Here is a 20,652-nt window from a genome sequence, read left to right as displayed (position 1 = left end):
AATTGGTCTCGGGGGGCCAAATTGCAGTCTCGGTAAACGGAGAAGTAGGGCACTTATTCAGGAACAAGCGCGGGCTGCGTCAGGGCGACCATATGTCCCTGATCTTGTTCAATTTTGTTGTGGATGCGTTGGCGGCTATGCTGTGTAAAGCCACGGAGGCAGGACACATCAAAGGGGTGTTGGGGCACCTCATCCCAGGGGGAATATCTCACTTGCAATATGCCGATGATACTCTATTGCTGTTCCAACCTGAGCTCCATAGTGTGGCTACGATCAAAGCCCTGCTACTTAGCTTCGAACTCATGTCAGGCCTCAAAATAAACTTCCACAAGGGCGAAGTGTTGCCCATGGTTTTGGACGCAGTGGAGGGCAGGCGTATAGCGGAACTTATCAACTGCAAAGTCGGTAAACTTCCGTTCACGTACTTGGGTCTCCCGTTAGAGGCCAAGCGCATCATGACTGATGGGTGGGCTCCCTTATAGACCAAAGTGGGTGGGCGGGTTTGCCCGTGGAGGGGAAAATTCCTATCCTCCGCAGCGAGATTGGTGCTCACGAATTCTAGCCTATCCCCGCTGCCCCAATTTGTGATGGGCCTCTTCCTCTTGGCTGAAGGCATTCACGCCAAGAATGACACGCCATGGTCCCGTTTCTTTTGGTAAGGACCAGGGCCTAAACGTAAATATCACATGGTTAAATGGGCCGCGGTGTGCCGTCCCAAAGACCTGAGAGGTCTCGGGATCATGAACACTAGAATCCTCAACGTTGCACTTATGTGCAAATGGATATGGAAGCTGTCCCAAGGGGCAACGGGTTTGTGGGTTGACCTGTTGCGAGCCAGATACTTCCCGAATGGAAAAAATTTCGAGGGTGCAGCAAGGGGATCTCCTTTCTGGAACGATCTACAGGCGATCCGTCCGGCTTTTGCAATTGGGCCAAGTTTGCAATTGGCAATGGTCGCTCGGCCCGTTTTTGGCTTGACCATTGGGTTGGTTCACGGCCTCTATGGTTCATGGCCCCACTTGCGATTCACTTCCGTCGTGAGCTTAGCGAACAGGAACAAACGCAACTCGTGGCGCTACTAGCGCTCGTCAATCCGGTGTCGTTGTCCACGTCCGCAGACTCGGTGACTTGGGCTCTCACCCCATCTGGCAAGTTTTTGGTCAAGTCCCTTTACCGCAAACTGTGTTAGGGGCCCTCCCTCCAGGTACCTACGGGACTGTGGAAATCGCATCTTCCGCTCAAGATTAAGGTGTTCTTTTGGCAGCTGTTTCGGAATAGGCTACCCATCTTGGCAAACGTCGCCAAAAGAAATGGCCCGTTGACCAGCGTTTGTGCGATCCCTAGCGTGCTCGAAGATGTGAATCACGTTTCCTTCTGATGCCCGATGGCCCGTTTTGCTTGGAGTGCACTCCGGTCTGCAGCCAACACATCTTGGGACCCGAGGTCGTCCTCTGATCTTGCCGCCATTCTTGACTCCGTGCAAGGAAGCCACAAGCGAGTGCTTTGGAGCTGTATTAGAGCTCTCTTTTGGGCTATTTGGCTCACTAGGAACAAATTAGCGATCGAGAGGATCTTCCCGACCTACCCTGCTAACTTAATTTACAAATGCAACATATTCCTGCAGCAGTGGAGTCCGTTGGCGAGGCGCAAGGATGCTGAGAATCTGAAGCAAGCTCAAGATCGTCTTTGTCAGGTCTATGTCACTAGTAGAAAAAGGGCCTAAGGTGAGGCACATTAGTCCCGGTTTGTAACAAAACCGGCACTAATGTGATCATTAGTGTCGGTCCCAACGGCTAGGGGTGTGGAGATCATTAGTACCGGTTCGTGGAGAACCTTTAGTACCGATTCGTGCCTCTAACCAGTACTAGAGGTTTCTAGCTGATTCATTCTGCAGCTGTTTTTTAGTCCCACCTCGCTCCGCTAACAGAGTTTTTACCACCTTAAATATGTTACTTCTCAAACTATCACAATCACTTGGCCTTCATTGAAATCTATGTGTAAGATCCGTGGCTGCAATAGGAGTCTTCGCCGGTTCTATACAAAAAGATCATTGATGACCAATGTATTTTTTATGTATTTCTCAGTAGAAGTAGCGCATTTTGGCTGAAAGGCGGTACTGATCAATGTATTTTATCACACGCATAGCATGTGCAAGAAAGTAGAGAGGGTTGCGGCAAAAACTGGATGCACTTCATGTACAAACTGGACAATCTCTTAGGAAGTATCAGGGTTTTGGACGAAAACTAATCTGTTACACCAGCTATTCAATATTTTAATAACTTAGTACAACTCTGGACTTTTTTGCGTTTAGATGCCGAATTCAAATCCACGTCATCAACTTTCAACCCTTTCTGACATAATTTTCTATTTTCGATGCATTTACTGATTTATTTTCAGAGCTAAATCACCGTGAAAGTGAAAAGCACCAGAAAATAAAACTCTAAAAAGGTTGAAGCTTGGCAAGGTATCATCATTTCACCCGCATAGCATGTGCAAAAAAGTAGAGAGAGTTACAGCAAAAACTGGATGCACTTCGTGCACAAACTAGGCAATCTCTTTCAAAGTATCAGGGTTTCGGACGAAAACTCATCTGTTACACCGGCTATTAAATATTTTAATAACTTAGTACAACTCCAGACTTTTTTTGCGTTCAGATGCATAATTCAAATCCACGTCATCAACTTTCAACCCTTTCTGACATAATTTGCTATTTTCGATGCATTTACTGATTTGTTTTCAGAGCTAAATCACCATGAAAGTGAAAAGCACCCGAAAATAAACTCTGAAAAGGTTGAACATTGGCAAGGTATCATCATTTCACCCGCATAGCATGTGCAAAAGAGTAGAGAGGGTTACGACAAAAACTGGATGCACTTCGTGTACAAACTAGACAATCTCTTAGGAAGTATCAGGGTTTCGAACGAAAACTCATCTATTACACCGCTATTCAATATTTTAATAACTTAGTACAACTCCGGACTTTTTTTGCGTTCAGATGCATAATTAAAATCCATGTCATCAACTTTCATCCATTTCTGACATAATGTGCTATTTTAGATGCATTTACTGATTTGTTTTCAGAGCTAAATCCCCGAGAAAGTGAAAAGCACCAGAAAATGAACTCTGATAAGGTTGAAACTTGTCAAGGTATCATCATTTCACCTGCATAGCATGTGCACAAAAGTAGAGAGGGTTACGACAAAAACTGGATACACTTCGTGTACAAACTGGACTATCTCTTAGGAAGTATCAGGGTCTCGGACGAAAACTCATCTGTTACGCCGGCTATTCAATATTTTAATAACTTAGTACAACTCTGGACGTTTTTGCGTTCAGATGCAGAATTCAAAATCACGTCATCAACTTTCAACCCTTTCTGACATAATTTGCTATTTTCGATGCATTTACTGATTTGTTTTCAGAGCTAAATCACCGTGAAAGTGAAAAGCACCAGAAAAAAAACTCGGAAAAGGTTGAAAGTTGGCAAGGTATCATCATTTCACCCGCATAGCATGTGCAAAAAAGTAGAGAGGGTTACGACAAAAACTGCATGCACTTCGTGTACAAACTAGACAATCTCTTAGGAAGTATCAGGGTTTCGAATGAAAACCCATCTATTACACCGGCTATTCAATATTTTAATAACTTAGTACAAGTCTAGACTTTTTTTGCGTTCAAATGAAGAATTCAAATCCACGTCATCAACTTTCAAACCTTTCTGACATAATTTGCTATTTTCGATGCCTTTACTAATTTGTTGTCAGAGCTAAATCACGGTGAAAGTGAGAAGCACCAGAAAATAAACTCTAAAAAGGTTGAAACTTGGCAAGGTATCATCAGTTCACCCGCATAGCATGTGCAAAAAAGCAGGGAGGGTTACGGCAAAAACTGGATGCACTTCGTGTACAAACTAGACAATCTCTTAGGAAGTATCAGAGTTTCGGACGAAAACTCATCTGTTACACCTGTTATTCAATATTTTAATAACTTAGTACAACTCCGGACTTACTTTGCGTTCAGATGCAGAATTCAAATCCACGTCATTAAGTTTCAACCCTTTCTGACATTTTTTGCTATTTTTGATGCATTTACTGATTTGTTTTTAGAGCTAAATCACCATTAAAGTCAAAAGCACCAGAAAATAAACTCTGAAAAGGTTGAAAGTTGGCAAGGTGTCATCATTTCACCCGCATAGCATGCGCAAAAAAGTAGAGAGGGTTACGGCAAAAACTGGATGCACTTCGTGTACAAACTGGACAATCTCTTAGGAAGTATCAGAGTTTCGGACGAAAACTAATCTGTTACACCGGCTATTCAATATTTTAATAACTTAGTACAACTATGTACTTTTTTGCGTTCAAATGCCGAATTCAAATCCACATCATCAACTTTCAACCCTTTCTGACATAATTTGCTATTTTCGATGCATTTACTGATTTATTTTCAGAGCTAAATCACCGTGAAAGTGAAAAGCACCAGAAAATAAACTCTAAAAAGGTTGAAACGTGGCAAGATATCATCATTTCACCTGCATAGCATGTGCAAAAAAGTAGAGAGAGTTACAGCAAAAACTGGATGCACTTCGTGTACAAACTAGACAATCTCTTTCAAAGTATCAGGGTTTTGGACGAAAACTCATCTGTTACGCCGGCTATTCTATATTTTAATAAATTAGTACAACTCCGGAATTTTTTGCGTTCAGATGTAGAATTCAAATCCATGTCACCAACTTTCAACCCTTTCTCACATAATTTGCTATTTTCGATGCATTTACTGATTTGTTTTCAGAGCTAAATCACCGTGAATGTGAAAAGCACCAGAAAATAAACTGAAAAATCACTACAAATATGAATATAATGATAAAACACACTAATATTAAATATAAGAAACTCTAAATACAGTAAAAAAACTACTCACAAATAAATAGAAGAAAATATATGAAAAAAATTATTTCCGCGCTGCTCAGTGGGCCTGCATGGCCTTGGGCGTGCATATGCAGGCCCATAAGGCCCAGCAGGTTCACAGGGCAGCGCGGCAAAGTTAGGCCCAGAGGCATGCATTATATAGGAGCTCGAATGAGCAACCACGGTTTGGTTTATAAACCAGTGCGGCTGCCCTTCGCTCGGCGAGGTGGGACTATACAATGAGCACCACGGAACGGGAGCGCACCCCCTTTAGTACCGGTTTGGGTACCGGTTCATGGCCCAAACTGGTACTAAAGGGTGGGTCTTTAGTACCGAGTGGAGCCACACACCGGTACTAAAGGGGGTCGCATCCCGCCGCTTCGCCTGGCCAAATTGAACCTTTAGTACCGGTTCCTGTCTCCAACGGGTACTAAAGGCCTCCCCTATATAACCAGCACTTACAAAAAATTTTAGTTATCATCTTCATCTTCGTCGCGCTCGTCCCTGCACCGCGCGCCCCCGTCGCTGTCGTCTCCGCCCCTGTCCGTGCGCCGCCCCCGTCGCCGTACGTCGTCGCCGCCCCCGTCGTGCCGCCGCCGTCGCCGTCGTCGCCGTCGATGCCCCCCTTCCCCGATGTAAGATCGATTGAGTGCCCCGGTCGGCCCCCTGCCGCTCGCTGGCGGCCTCCTGTGCACACATATTCACATACAAATGTACACACAAACGCACACACACACAAATGTTTAATGTTAAAATGTTAGATTATATAAATGTTAGATTATATAAGAATTAGATAATGTTAGATGAGTTAGTTTTTTATACATTTAGTTATAGATGAATTTATATTAATGTTAGATAAACTAATATATATTAAATTTATGTATATGAGATTTTATCATCTAATTACAATTTTAGTATATAGAACTAGCTACTTTATTTTTAGTAAGAAAATTGATAGAACTAGTTTAGTTGAATTAGTTGAATTAGTTGAACTAGTTAGTTGAATTAATTAGTTGAATTAGGAGCTATACTTTATTTAAGTATATTTTTAGTAAGTGCTTAGTTGAATTAATTAGTTGGACTAGCTAGTTGAATTAATAGAACTAATTGAATTAGTTGAATTAATATAACTAATAAGTGCTTAATGTTTCACCTATGAACATAGGAAGCGTCGTCTAACGATGAAAACGATTTAATTATGTGCGAAGACTGCGAAGACCAACGCGGTCTGTCCGACAAAAAATTCCTTGTTCATGATAGACGCTTCAGCATCAACTGGATGAGACCTTCGAAGTGGATATAGTAAGTCACAACGACAAGTCTTTCTTTGTAATTATGCATGACTTATATATGCTTCATTTGCTTCGAATTATTATTTTAAATTTTCACTATTCTACTAGCGTATCCCCTGCCATGCAAGAATTTTTGTCTTGGATAAGATAGGTTTCAGTCCTAACAAAACTATAAAGGTAAAGAGAGTTTACTTGAAGACCGAGCATGGTTATACCTTCAACGTCAAATTATACAATCAAGAAACCTACACCCATTTTGAATGCAAACTTGGCAAGCACTATGCAAGGCTTATGCATTTGAGCCTGATATGTTTATCACCTTTGATATTAGTCCCGAAGATGATATTAAAGGTAATAGAGACATTTGGGTCGATGTGCAGACGCCTCCAGTTCTACCATTATGTGAGTTTCTCAACCATATATATTATATCTTTGATATGGTTTTTTTCAAAAAAAGTTGACAACTAATTTCTATTGACAGCTTATTTCCGTTGAAGCAAACATGTCCAACGCTTGGTACACAGGACCTTCCACTGTCCCGGGGCTGAACTAAACTGTGAGGAGATAAGTCATTATGTTTCATGGCTTGAGGATCTTGATGCTGTCAAGAGAAATTATTTTCCTGAATTTGAAAATCTCAGTACTCAAAACGTGCAACCAATAGTGATCATATTGAAATACGGTCACATCTATTTAGGAAAGATGATAAGATTTTTACTATTTTTCCTCAGTGCACCTTTTGCATACATTATGTTTTAAGCTAAACTTCATTGCTAAGTATGTTACTATACGATGTTCTTCAACAGGGACTCCCGATGAATGTTGTGCCTCAGTGGATCGAGACTAAAGGTCGCATGTACATTGTTAGCTTACGGCCAAGGCATCCTGTAATGCACTTTAGTGCATTCAGGATTTCTAATAGCGAGGAATGCTTAATAGTGAAAGACTGGAGCAAAATTGTCCACGATCGCAGAGAAGTACTAGGGGGCAGCAATCAGAAGCGCCCACGATTAGGAGACAGGTACATTTGCATGCTCCAATATGATGAATCAGGAGAGCTATACATGTTCTTTCCTATTTTACCTCTGAGAGAGCATCATGAGTGATTAGCATGCTCTTAGTACTTGTCCTCTAATGTACGTGTTCTTCATCCTGAACTTAATCTCTCAAAGAGTGATTTGCTTTTGTGGTCTATATGAACGCTTATAATCATGACCATGTTCAACTCAATGATATCTTTCCTTCTAGTACAAGTGAATGTTTCTTCTTTAAGCTAGTATTGGCGGTGATTAGATAGCGGTAATGACTATGATGATTAAATAGTGCTAATGGCGACTATAATGATTTTTAGGTAGCTAGTATACCGTTAACTTGTCGGTGATGATATATGATGCAATAGTTTTTATATTAATATGACGATGATGAGTTATTATATCGTTTATGAAAGAAACCGTAGATTAGTTTCAACTGGATGGATCCTAGCTAGCTAAGTGATCAAGTATATGCCATATCCATATTATAAACTTGCTCACCTAAAATATAATTAAGTGATCAAGTAATTAATATGGATATGGCATATATACTTTGATCACTTAGCTAGCTACAGGATCCATGCACGTGCATCCAGTTGAAATTAATCTGTGGTACTTTCACCTAATGATTTAACAACTCATTATAATGTAAAAACAATCTCTAAATTGAAAACACAAAACTAAAGGAAAAATAAAAAATAAAACCAAATTAGCCCAAACATTTAGTACCGGTTGGTGTTACCAACCGGTACTAAAGGTATCCCGCCACCCGGCCCCGGCTCGTGCCACGTGGTGGCACTTTAGTGGTGGTTCGTGCCAAACCGGTACTAAAGGGGGGGGGGCCTTACGAACCTTGGCTATAGCCCGGTTCTGCACTAGTGTGTTGTGGCAAGGGAGCCAGATGGCACTTCTACTCCGTGAAGTGCCCCTTTTGTCGTCCGAGCGAGCATGTGTGCTCTATGTTGTTGGCCTTTGGCCATGTAATATACCCAGTCATGCTTCTTTTGGCCGTTTGAACTATCTAGATACCGCTTTCCGCGTGGCCTGAGCATCCGTGCTTGTTTCGCTTGATTATGACTTGTGTATTACGCTGCCTATGTTGTGGGCTTTATTAATTTAAAGCCGGACACTCCTAGCATTTTTGTTCCAAAAAAACTATTATCGATCAAGCTGGTTAGTCATCAAACCGTGAATCTTCAACGAGTCAAGATCACTGTTGACACCAGATTTTGGCATGGTCAAAAACATAATTAAGAAGGCCTCAAATGGAGAAGTGTCCAAAGTGAGAAAGCTCCATATCGTCAAAAGGAGAAACTCTGATATTTGGGCCATAGCCATCCGGTCTCATTTCTAAGGCTGAAGTTGTGTTAGAAGTATTCAGATTTTGTATTCAGAACACTATTCGGCTGATTACGCCCCCAAGATGGCCTAATATGAGAAAAGTTTTTACACGGCTTGTCTTCATCTCATCGAAACGATCTATTTTGATATAAGAAACGTCTCAATCGGAGTTCGTATGCAAAAGTTACAACCAATACAAGATGCGGCTATGGTAGATGGCCAGACACTCCGGGGACAACCATCCGGGTGTTGAATTTCTCTATTGCAGACTTCGGAAAACATACGAAAACCCCATCATGATGGCCTCTTATCAAAACAACATTCAACACGAAAGTTTTTCATCTCATCAAAACGGTCAGGATTGCTTTTGCGCTTGTTTCCATCCGACGTCGTTTACTCCCCAAACATGGCCTGCATGGTTCAGACAGATTTTACCGAATAGTTTTGGGAAGTTCAGACCAAACAAATCCGAATTGGACTAGGGTTTTGGTCGTGAATTGAAGCCTTTTACTTGCACGAGAAGTCCAGCCGCCTCTTATATAGCTAAGGGGTGATGGCCGATTGAACAAGACACAATCGATCAATTCATCTACCACTTTTTATCTTTTATCTTTTCTCCTTAACCCTAGTTCTTCTTCTTCCTCGTTCTTTGTTTGTTCTTCCTGTTGCAGGTCGGTGAACCTCGAGGCCCTAGGGGCGATCAGGTCGACCTAGGGCAGCCCATAGCCGCCGCGCGCCCAGACAGGGTCCCTCCCGGGCGTGTGGGGTTTCGGGTCCCCAAAAGCACCCGCCGGATTGCTTGCGTACCGCGCTTCCGGACGGGTCTCTTTCGACTTGAGCTGCCGGGCATCATCCCCAGCGTCGAGGGTACACGGTGACATGTTCATGTGCGAACACACTTTTTGGCGACTCCGCTGGGGACGAAGCTTTGAACGGTCTCCGGCCCGTTCCTGCTACGAAGAGATCGTCATCAAGTTGCTGCAATCTACAAAGGTAATATGAATACCCAATTCCCCTTTGTAGATGCAAATAATGCATATGTTGTTGCTGGATCACCTAGTGAGCATAATGTATCGGCTAGCCCTAGTTTTATCAATCATGCATCTAATTATGCGCAAGGGCCGATGCAAAACATTTGTCATGCTTCAAATTCTTATGATTTTAGCAACATACAACATATGTATCCAAAACTCTCATGCATCCGCAACCCCACAAATCCATATGCCGATGAATAACATGATGGGTTTGGTTAATCAATTTGAAACACCTCATGTTAAAATTTCCAATAGCATACAAGAAAGTGTTTCACCTTTTTATTCATCGGCAACTAATTTACAATATGTGAATCCAATCTTGCCGATGGATGGGAGAATTGGCCATGCTACCACTAGCTATTCGGCCAATTACTCTCAACCATTATATGCTACACCTCATATTAGTAATTTTTCATCACCGTATGCAACTGTAGATATTCATAATTCGGCTTCACACCTTTCTGGTCATAGCCGAATAAATGTAAATTTTACAGGAGTGGTTGTGCCAAATATTGTAGAAGATGAGGTAGTGGTGGCTGCATTGAAGACTTTAGCCCAGAATAAGGGGATTAGTGCTCTTTGCCTTGAACAACATGAAAAGGGGCTATTTACTGATTATGTGGAAATAAAACCTAGAGTTTTGCAAGAAGATGAATCTTTGCTAATTGATAAAATTGGCGAGCAAAAATATAGTTTTACAAAAAAGCATATGCCTTCAGCTAGTACTACATCATATTATACACACCCTACACAATTGCAAAATTTCGGCAACACTCGTGTGTCATTGCCAAACGAATCTAAAAGCATTGGGGGGCAATCATATCCGGAGTGGGCTGAAATTGAGAAAAATCTTAAAGCTAATTTTGCCGCTCGCCGCCAGAAACAAATAGAAGAAGAATTAGCTCAAATAAAAGAAGCACTACCAATTGATATAACCGATACAAAGAATGATGATTCGGAAAATAAAGGTGCTTTGGTTGAAAAAGCCGAATCAAGTAGTATATATTTCGAATCCATCAAAACCAAAGAGGCAAGCATCACTGAGAAAGGGCATGGCAAGCATAGGAAAATAGCGGTGCTTGATTTTTCTGAAGTTAATGGAACCTACTTCCTGCCCTATGAGTTTCGTGCCATAGACATTGACAAGCCACGAGGACAAGAGCAAGTAGCTGAACAAAGTTCGGCTGACAAGGATCTTCAAAGTAATGATGCACGGAATCAAGAAAAAGATGATGATAAGGTGTTGGGGAGCCATCCAAAGATGGAGCAAGATATTGTTCAAGTCACACAACCGTCATGTTCTCCAACATATTTGAAGAGGTATGCATACCTATTTTTAGATTTGGTCGCAACTTGATGCATCTATTATTGATGCATCTATTAGAAATATTCTCATAAGTAATTTTGAAAGACCAATGAAGAAGGGTAAGTTACTTGTTAGCAATAAAATTGTTATTGAGCATATCGGTCAACCAATTGCGAGAGTTATAAAGTCCGATAGTGAATTATTGTTGCAGCCAAGGCTTTCCCTATTGCTTTATCTAAAGATCATATTTAATTGGGTAGCTTTGCTTATTTATTACTTGGCTTGCATTTGGTCTCCATTGAGACATATATGCGCTAACTATTTTCGTTTTAGAAATTTAAAGCCAAGGTTAAATTATTTTGAGAAAACAAGATGCTATTATGATATCTTATAGAAAGACATCGGATATAGAGTGCAAAACACATTGCATAGCCGAATGGGGAGATTCTAAATCTGAACCATTCGTTTGCTTACCTCCAAAGCCGTTCTCATAGCAAGACCGGCTAAACAATAAGAAGTATACCTTCAATTCAAGCATATGTGATCAAATATTTGATTTGTTGCTGAAAAATAATTACATTAGAATTCTTGATCACCATGTTAAGCCATCAATTCAAGGACGAATGTGTTGTAAGTTGCATGATTGTCCAAGCATAATTTTGAGGATTGCAACATGTTTCGTCAAATAGTTAAATCGGCCATTGAAAAAGGACGATTGAAGTTTATTGAAACACCAAGTGATGACATGTCTATTCCGATTGGTCCCGATGGCAAAAAGTTTTTGCATCGTCTGCTTCAAGCCGATCCATTTAAAGAGAATGTAAAAGCTGCAAGTGATGGGATCAAGCTTTCAAGTAAAGAAGTTGTTGAAGAGCATAACGAACATAATCTTGAGGGCGAGAATACCATCGAAGCTACAATGGAGACACCAAGGACTGGGGGGCAGCAAGCAAATCTAATGATCGATGAAAATAAACCAAAAGAAAAAAACACCGAAATAAGTGCAAGTGTAAGAGATCAAACATCACCTTTGCTGAACTATTGGATAAATATCAAAAGAAGAGTGAAGAGAAGAATGTTTATCGGCCAAATCATGCAAAGAAATCAAGATCACCCCCAAGGCGCAAATATCAGGATCGGTATTGGAAAAATGAGAATTTTAATGCAACATATTCATATCCTTATTTTGGGCCTTTGCCAATGTCGTGGATGCCTCCCTATGCTCATATATATCCATATTCATCATGGGACAGGTATGATACAAGGGCACATTCTCCATCTTATTTTAGACCATCTCACCAATACTATGCAGCTCCAAGAAGATCAACATCTAAAAAATCACACATCAAAGACCGTTTCAATCATAAGGAATCGGTCCAGAGCTCAAGGAAGAAGAAAGAGGTGGTAAAGCAAGTTTACCGCGTGAAAAGAGATGGTCGTAAGTGTGCTACGTCAGATTTGATCTAAAATAACACAGAGCCAATTATAGTGTTGACATTCGCTACAAAAGGCAAAGAAGTGAAGGAATCAATTGATAAAAATCATAGTGCCAAATCTGAAGAAAAGAAGTTGAGGGTGCACAAGGCCCAAAAAGAGTTGCCATTGGTTGAAACAAAATAACAGACGAGGTACTCACTTGGCTTATCGTATTGGCAAAAGAAAGAGTTATAAAATCTTAGTGCACAAGAACTTGATGAAAAGAACATGGCATGGGTTCCCAAGAGGAGCAGTCAAAATAAAAATGATGTGCAACCTTCTATTGCAAAAAGTGTTACAAAAGTGAACAAAGAGAAGGATGGAAGCCAGAAACAATTAAGCCGAATATTTGCATCACCCCATCAAAATATTCGGTTAGCACATCATCCATATTCTTCAACCATACCATTGATGCCTTTTCCATGGAATTCATCATCAGGTATGATAAATTACCCTCCCTGGATTTATTTTGCTCCATGGAAGCGACATAATTTTCTGCATCATGAGAGGGTATTACCAAATCTCTATACATTTTATTAGCTACATATTTTCTTGCTAATCCAATGGGCCAAAATATTTGATTGCTATTTCATTTGTTTATTTCGGCTATACATAATTTGGTGAATGAATTCTACATGGACCTTATGTTAATGGCCGATATTTATCTATCGCCCTAAGAATATGTCAAAGCATGGCCGATGTAGTATCCTAACATCGTCCTTAGTTCAATTAGAGGCCAAAACGAGGTACATGTTCATTGATATTGCCCTTGTCTTTCTAATACTATGAAAATTATTTTCGACGGTTAAATTTGTGGCAATGACCAAGGTGTTGGTGTTGTTTATTTATCTCCATATGGAGCTATTTTGTGAAGCCTCATGCCGCTTAAAATATTTTTGCACAATGATTAAAGCCGAATATGGATTGTCATTCGGATTGGAGCTTTGCCTTACTATAGGTGCTATACATGTTGAGGCTTCCGGTGATTCGTTATTAGTAGTGCAACAAATATCCAAGGGTTATCGACGTTTTGACGAATCACTTATAGTTTATCTTTTGGTATGTCTAGATGCAAGATTTACCTTGGGTTGTTTTAAAATTGTTCATATATCTAGAAATGACAATTTGAAAGAGTTGGCGCAGCAAGCATCCGGCTACTATGTTAACCATTATGTGTTGCATTTCTATCAATAGCTGATGCTAGGTCTTGTCAACATAGGTAAAGCCGAATCGAAGCCCACCACTTCGGCCACTAATGAAACTCTTATGCAGGGGAAGTAAGGATTGGAGGAAGTTCATTCTTGATTATCTGCGAAATCCTAACGAAAGGGTGAACAATATGGTTCAGAGGATGGTTTTGATCTATGGAACCTTATCACCGGATTGTTATAGAAGCTGAGAAGTTTTCACCCAAGTTTGCATCAAGAGGTTCAAACAAGAAATGGTCGATATATAATTATCGTCCTAAGAAGATGCAAAATGGCCGATGGAGTGTTGACATCGTCCTTAGAACAAGCTACGCGGAAGTTATTTTTCGGCACACAAGCTTTGCTGAAAAACATGGGGGGCATGTGTTGACACCAGATTTTGGCATGGTCAAAAACATAATTAAGAAGGCCTCGAATGGAGAAGTGTTCAAAGTGAGAAAGCTCCATATCATCAAAAGGAGAAACTTTGGTATTTGGACCATAGCCATCCAGTCTCATTTCTAAGGCAAAAGTTGTGTTCGAAGTAGTCAGGTTTTGTATTCTGAACACTATTCGGCTCATTACGTCCCTAAGATGGTCTCATATGAGAAAATTTTCTACACGGATTGTCTTCGTCTCGTCGAAACGATCGGTTTTGATATAATAAATGTCTCAATCGAAGTTCGTATGCAAAAGTTACAACCAATACAAGATGCTTCTATGGTAGATGCCCGGACACTCCGGGGACAACCATCCGGGTTTTGAATTTCTCTACAGCACACATCAGAAATGAGATGAAAAACCCATCAAGATGGCCTCTGATCGAAAAACGTTCAACACGCAAGTTGTTCGTCTCATCGAAACGGTCAAGATTTCTTTTGGGCTCGTTTCCATCCGACGTCGTTTACTCCCCCAAACATGGCCCGCAAGGTGCAGACAAATTTTACGGAACAGTTTTGGAAAGTTCGGACCAAAGAAATCAGAATTGGACTAGGGTTTTGGACGTGCATTGAAGCCTTTTCCTTGAACGGGAAGTCCAGCCGCCTCTTATATAGCTAAGGGGTGATGGCCGATTGAACAAGACACAATCGATCAATTCATCTACCACTTTTTATCTTTTATCTTTTCTCCTTAACCCTAGTTCTTCTTCTTCCTCGTTCTTTGTCTGTTCTTCTTGTTGTAGGGCGGCGAACCTCGAGGCCCTAGGGGCGACCAGATCTACCTAGGGCATCCCATAGCTGCCGCGCGCCCAGACGGGATCCCTCCCGGGCGTGTGGGGTTTCGGGTCCTCAAAAACACCCGCCGGATTGCTTGCGTACCGCGCTTCCGGACGGGTCTCCTTCGACGTGAGCTACGGTGCATCATCCCCGGCGTCGAGGGTACATGGTGCCGTGTTCTTGTGCGAACAATCACGAGGAGCACAAATAGATGAGAAGTCAAGTTTAGAGGGAAACTGTTTAATAATCTTGAGTTTAGTTGGTGCTAGTAAGTGAGTCCGGTTAGCTGGTGTTAGTAAGTGCTACACGAGTTCAGTTGAGTTGCACTAATTGGTTGTGTTTTCTTCCTTTTCTGGGGATTTTGCTGTATTTCAGGTTGCCTCAGAGTCTGGTCAAGTTAGGATTAGTTCACGGCCATGTTGCTGAAGACCGCATGCATGAGAGGCCGTACATACCAATCATGTTGCCGACGAAGAAGACTGCATGGACGAGGCCGACCTTGTACCGCTCGCCGCTGACGAGGCCCCACACGGCCATGGTCGAGGAACCGCTTCCCTCACTACCGGAATAACCTTATATGCCTACGGCCTTATCTATGCCGACGGCTGCCGTAGGCATAGATGGAGCTATGCCGACGGCCTGGGGAATACCATCGGCATAGAAAAGCCGTCGGCATAGCTCCATCTCTGCCTACGGCAGCCATAGGCATAGTAAGGCCGTCAGCATATATCAATCTATGCCTACGGCAGTCGTAGGCATAGTTAGGCCACCGGCATAGAGGTGGCCCTCGTGGCCCAGGGGTAGATGGCGGGCTGACGCCGTCAAATCTATGGCGACGGCCCTAACGGCGGCCGGCGGCAAAAATATCATCTGTTTTTTTATTAGGAGCTGCCACGTGGCAAAGCTATGCCGACAGCAAGGCCGTAGGCATAGAGTTGCCATGTGGCGCCTCCTGGTAGCCCCTGGCCGAGAACAATGCCTACGGCTATGCCGTAGGCATAGATATCATATGTTTTTTAATTATGTTTATGTTTTTAAAAGTTAAATTTTGAATAATTTAATTCTAACTTATCTAAACTTAAACATACACAAATTATACATCTACTTGGGGAAGAATTTTCCATAGATTATGAATATACAGTTTGCTTTTGTTTTTGAGTATGTTAGAAATGTGACCTCATGTACTTTTGCATATAGGTCCTTATAGTTTGTTAATATCATAAGTAGATGATACTTGGATCGATTTTGACAAATTTTATATGGTTTTTTATCAGAATCTTGAAAGGATTATGTTGCTATACTATTTTTAAAATTTGAACAAACTTAAATCATGTTTGCTTCAAATTTACAGAAAACACCCTTTTGTTTTGAATTTTTGTATATTTTTCATACCTTGGCCAATCTAGACAAATTTTATATCTACATTCATTAGATTGTTTCAAGGATTGTGGGTGGCAGGCGCAAACACCCGGCAACCGGCTCCGGAGTGTGACCCTTGGACGGCAAACTACCTTCATGGACGGCGATGTCGTCGACACTTGGAGGGGGAAAACAGCCACGTTCGGTCGACACGGAGGGAATCTTATGATGGGTTTGGCCCAAACCTTGTTCTCAAGTGTTCCTATAGGCTTACCTATCATAAACAGGTGAAAACGTCTGTTGGTCAAATCTCGTCTGACAAAAGTCAAAGGCGTAGATCTCCGGGTCAACTGGTCCAGGGTTAGGCCGGTCAGGGGCTTTCAGGGGGCGGGGGGTAGCAATGCCACCAGAGCATTGCGCCGGGTCTCATACATGTCTTAAGGTGTCATGGCATGTCTGAAGAGGCAATACGCGGCTCCGATATGAGCCTCCCCCCGCACGGACGGTAATGAAATCGAAGTAATCCCTCTACGGTTTTGGTCTTGCATGAATATTTCTGAACACTCGGAGCGTGATCAATTCATGAAATTTCTACACAGTGCAGACACATGTGATATAATAGGCATTGGAATTTCTTATATTTTTTAAAGATGCAAGAGTATGTAAAAAAACCACTACGAATTGTTCTTCGCGTGTCTACGAGCGTGGGCAGGGTCCTTCGGGGGCTAGCTATGCCACCAAATCTTGCGCTGGGTCCTCTTACATGTCTGGAAGTGTGGTGTTAGGTGCAAACACCTGTCATGCGGCTCCGGAATGTGACCCCCTTCACGGAAGGTGCTGCTGCCGGCACTTGGAGGGAGGAAACAGTCGCGTCGGGTCGACACGAGGGGGATCCGGTGGTGGGTTGGGCCCAGTCGGGGGCCTTCGGGGGTAGCAATGCCACCAAAACTTGCATTGTGCCTTAATATATGTATAAAAGTGTGATTAAGTGTTGAAATAGCCAACGAAGCAATGGGCAGCACACTTCTTTCACAAAATCGGACATGTTCTCTCTCGATAACCTAATACTACCTTGGAGATGGTGTAGTTTACAAGTGGCCTCCTGTGAGGCTTCCGCGAAACATGCTCAAACTTTTACCACACCCTACAAGGGCCATATGACTACACCATGCCAGGTCGCGAGGATTTTTGGCATCGTATGATTTCCCATGGATTTTAATGGCTAGATCTCGCATGCCCCAAGGTACATTCACCCTGCGGTGGTGGGGCCTCCCCCTCCCTTTGTTGAACTAGGCCTACACATGCCGCAAAGACATTTATGTGATTTAACAAACTACTTATGGACATCATTTCAGGTAGATCTGCAATTTCCTGCATTGAAACCATACGGATGCAATAAATGTCTGAAATATTGAAGGTGGCCTAGAAAAATGCCATGTCCTAGCACGTGTCACGCAATGGCCCCCTTTGAGAGAACGAGAAGTTTCAAGGTCAATGAAGCAACAGGCATCACACCTCCTTCACAAACTAAACACGTTCTCTGTCGATAGCCAAATACTACCTCGGAGATGGAGCAGTTTACAAGTGACCTTCGGACAGGCTTCTACGAAATAGGCTCAAACTTTCACCACACTCTACAAGGCCATATGACGACACCGTGCCAGGTCCCGAGGATTTACAGCATCGTATGATTTTTGTTTGATTTTAACAGTTGGATCCGGCATGTCGTCGAGGTACATTCGCCTCCCGGTGGTGGGGCATGCCCCTCCTTGGGTTACACTAGGCCTACACATACCGCAAAGACATCATATATGATTTGACGAACCACTTCTGGACATCATTTCAGGTGGACGCCGTGTAGATCTGCAATTTCCCACATTGAAACCCTACGGATGCAGTAAATGTCTCAAATATTGCACGTGGGCCTGAAAAATGCCATGTACTGTCACGTGTAATGCAATGGCCCCCTTTGGGAGCACGAGAAGTTTCGAGGTCAAGAGAGCAACGGGCAACGCACTTCCTTCATACATCGGGCACGTTCTCTCTCGTTAGCCAGATACTACCTCGGAGATGGTGCAGTTTACAAGCGACCTCTGGTCAGGTTTCTGCGAAACGCGCTAAAACTTTCACCGCACCCTACAAGGGCCATATGACGACACCCTGCCAGGATCCGAGGATTTCCGGCATCATATGGTTTTCCATGGATTTTAATGGCTAGATCCGGCATGCCGCCGAGGTACATCCCCCCCGGTGGTGGAGCCTGCCCCTCCTCTGGTTGCACTAGACCTACACATTCTCCCCTGGTGGTTGGGCCTTTAGCTGCGCGACGCACGGGACGACATCGACGCGGATAAGGCACCCTTGCCTCCCTCCGCCAAGATCCCCTGCAGGCCAGCACCTCCGGCCCGCCCACATGAGCAGCGGGCAGCGCCACCAGATCGGGACAACGGGCGCCCCAACCAGCCCAGACCCGTACCTGTATCAGCCATGAAGGAAGATGCCTCACCCGAGCCTGATGCAGACGAATTGCCGCCAGAGAGACCTGCCATCGCTGCGTGCAGATTGGTCGACCACCATGGCCGCAGCAGCGCCGCTTTAGACCACCCTCGCAGAGGCCACGACGGGCCCCTGCCATCATATATGATTTAACAAATCACTTTGCGTACATTTTCTCAAGTGACTGTAGGCAAAATGAGTTTATCAATTTTTAATTCTAAAATTTTCATTTTTTTGGAAAAAACATGAAATTTGGCAGAATATTTGTTTATGATTCGTAGAGGGTGTGGAAAAAGTTTGAAAAGATCTCATAAAAAATCTAATAAATCTAGCAAAACAAATACATAAAGAAGCATAGAAAAATGATGACTTCCTATTGGCTGATCATCCGGTCACGTGGATCGGTGACGTGGATGGCTGGCCCCACGCTCCTCTGCACCTCCAAAAAAAAGAAGAAAAAGAAAACGCACGCACGAGACAAAATCAAATGAAATTTTGGGCCTTCCCGCGCTACTCAGCCAGCTTCCCTCCCACCCACCAAAATTTTAAAAAAAGAAAGGAAGAGAAGCGAGAGAGAGCCCACCCAAGAGCCAACATAGCCGCACCACTCCCCACCCCACCACGCAGCCCTCGACCTCTCTTTCTCTCTCCGCGAGCCTTCTGCGCCGCTGCCACCCACGCCGGCGATTCCGGCGGCTTTCGGAGTCTGCGACGACGCCAAGCACACTCCCATGATCGCCTTCGTCTGCTCCGTCTTCCCCTCCGAGCAGATTCGTCGCTCGCATCCTCTACCGGTCACCCGCGACCGTCCCTTAAGCTAGGGTTTCGGCCAGCGTGTCACCGGCGTGGCTCCGGTGGCTCAGGTACATCTCTTCGTCGAGATCCCCCACAACCCACCTGTGGCACCCCGGCTCAGAGAAACCGGTTTACCGTGCATTGCCAGCCCAGAGACCTTGTCTTCTGGCAACATACAACAACTTGGTACAGAAAAACAACCGCTTTATTTATGCTAGCGGAGCATAGTCCAGATTACAATAGTTAGCGAGGCCAAGCGGCACACACAGTGCGGCTGAACAATATGTATATTATTTAGTGAACATAAAGGGGCCTCGATCATGACAACTACGCGGCAGTGGAACAAAATCGTAGTGGGACTCCATAGCACAGGGACACCGATGTGGATACGATCTAGATTCGAGCAGCACTCCTTTCCAATGAGACTTCCCTTGGCATGACACGCTAGGTAAGTACATTGAATGTAGTTGCAAGCTCACAACAAGCATAAACATAATGACAAACAATATCATGATATTTAACCAATTAATAACAATGCAACAATGTATCCAACATAATGTGAATATGCTCAACTGGTACTCGTCCCATGGACTGGCTTACCGAACGTGATCATTTCCAGACCACAAACATGATGATCTCAAAAACAATCTCGTGATCCTTACGGCGATAACAACCCGACCAATACATGGCCCGTGATCCTTACGACGATCACAACCCGACTAATAAATGGCCCGTGATCCTTACGGCGATCATAACCCGACCAATAAATGGCTCGTGATCCTTATGCTGATCACAACCCGACCAATACATGACCCAACTCAACACGATGGCCTTACTGCCATCCTCATTGCAAACTTAGTGTGCAAAGTTATTAAGTGTTGACCCATGGTGTACCCTACATTCGAGTGTGTCTGTAACCGTGGACTCGGCTATCGATATATTAATACACTCTGCAGAGGTAGCGCACTGGACCCACACTATGGAACCCATGGCCTCGCACTCCAACGTCATTCCAACGAAACAACTTCATTGTCATGACACTCTCTCGGCCACTCTGACTCAATCCCCATCGGGCTAGTCCTGGGTGGCCTCGTGTCTACCTCAAGACACCTCGACCACCGTCATGGCCACGATCCACTCTGGGACCCGATACCAAAAACTTAACTTAACAACAGGCTCACAAGGTTATGCCTGCTTACCGGGCCAGGGTACAA

At 43.3% G+C, this 20,652-nt stretch overlaps 1 pseudogene; it reads right to left on the bottom strand.

The window, feature by feature from the left end:
- The window catches only part of LOC123068008 (organic cation/carnitine transporter 4-like), a 52,723-nt pseudogene that overhangs the window by 15,132 nt on the left and 16,939 nt on the right, over nucleotides 1–20,652 (bottom strand).

This window comes from Triticum aestivum, chromosome 3B (genome assembly GCF_018294505.1).
Source record: "Triticum aestivum cultivar Chinese Spring chromosome 3B, IWGSC CS RefSeq v2.1, whole genome shotgun sequence".
In the NCBI taxonomy this organism is placed as follows: Eukaryota; Viridiplantae; Streptophyta; class Magnoliopsida; order Poales; family Poaceae; genus Triticum; species Triticum aestivum.
This window is presented reverse-complemented; position numbering and strand designations above follow the sequence as displayed.